Raw genomic sequence first — 1,203 nt, 5'->3', positions numbered from 1 at the left:
GGCTCTTTCTACAGCATTTAGACAGGAAAAGAAACACCTGTGAAGGTCAAACTGCTGCTTTCTTGACTTGTTCAATCCTCCATGTTAAAGTCCACCATGCTTTTGATTGGCTCTGATTCTCTGTGGCAAAATCCAACAAGAGGCTCCAAAAATGTCTTGAATGTCATAAGAATGCACAGAACAAGATGTGAGTCTCCTTCATGTCTGCAGTTCCTCCACTGGAAAGTAAAGTCAATGCTGTTCCTCTGCTGAAACCTGGGATCGGACCAGGGACCTTTAGATCTTCAGTCTAACGCTCTCCCAACTGAGCTATTTCAGCTCTGAGTGAAGGCCCTGCTTCTCTCATTTTATAATCTCTTCCACTCTCACTAGAACTTAGAGAGGATTTGAGCTTCTGAAGTCATGACACATTGAACAGTTCTACAGGACCATTTTTGATGAATGTCTGAATCACACAAGCCTTTTTTGTTTGTCTTCTTCCCAGTTGCCTCAACATTGTGTGAGCCAATAATTCCACATCTGTACCAGACACACCTCTTGTTGGTGGGTTTTCTGGATCTTTCTGTTCTAACAGTGTCTTTTATCTTAAATATGCCACTTTCACATGAAAACATCAATAACAGGACAATATCAAAACTATTATTGCTGCTGTTGCTGTTGTTGGTTGTCTGTCTGTCTTCCATCCCCCTGTCCCTCTGTCTTTCTCTTTGCTTGTCTTTCACCCTCATCTTGTTTCCATCTTTTTGTCATTCTCTCCCTCCTTTCTCTCTGTCTTTTGTCTTTTCTTCTCTATATTTGTCTTCTGCTGCTCCAGGATCAGCTTCTGTCACTCAGTGGTCCAGAACCATTCTGAAGCCTGATCATGAATGTGAGCCCAGCTCTTGGAACAGGCCTGCTGCCACCACAACTAAGATCCTGCAGGTCACTAGAAACTCCAATGTCCAGCTGACAATTGGACTTTCCTCTGATCTGTGGTGGTGCTGAGTTTAGCAAACATCTCCAACAAGAAGATGAAGGAGGCCATCAACTCCTCCAAGCTCAACATCTATGCTGGCTTTACTGGGAGATCAGGAGGTCAAAGCAGATCTTCACCCTCCACCTCAGATGGTTTCTACTCACAGAGATGAGGGACCAGTTCAAACCAGTTACCTGAAGCCATCCCCCCCCCCCCAACACACACACACACACACACACACACACACA

At 44.6% G+C, this 1,203-nt stretch overlaps 1 non-coding gene across 1 annotated transcript; it reads right to left on the bottom strand.

The window, feature by feature from the left end:
* Positions 1-246: 246 nt before the first annotated feature.
* On the bottom strand, positions 247-319 carry trnaf-gaa (transfer RNA phenylalanine (anticodon GAA)). The gene has a single exon. It is a non-coding gene; the product is annotated as a tRNA-Phe (tRNA).
* Positions 320-1,203: the final 884 nt, after the last annotated feature.

The sequence above is a fragment of the Aulostomus chinensis genome, chromosome 4 (assembly GCF_037954235.1).
Source record: "Aulostomus chinensis isolate RoL2024-O1b breed Wild chromosome 4, RoL_Achi_v1.0, whole genome shotgun sequence".
Classification (NCBI taxonomy): Eukaryota; Metazoa; Chordata; class Actinopteri; order Syngnathiformes; family Aulostomidae; genus Aulostomus; species Aulostomus chinensis.
The sequence above is the reverse complement of the archived record's forward strand: the minus strand, read 5'-3'. Positions and strand labels throughout refer to the sequence as shown.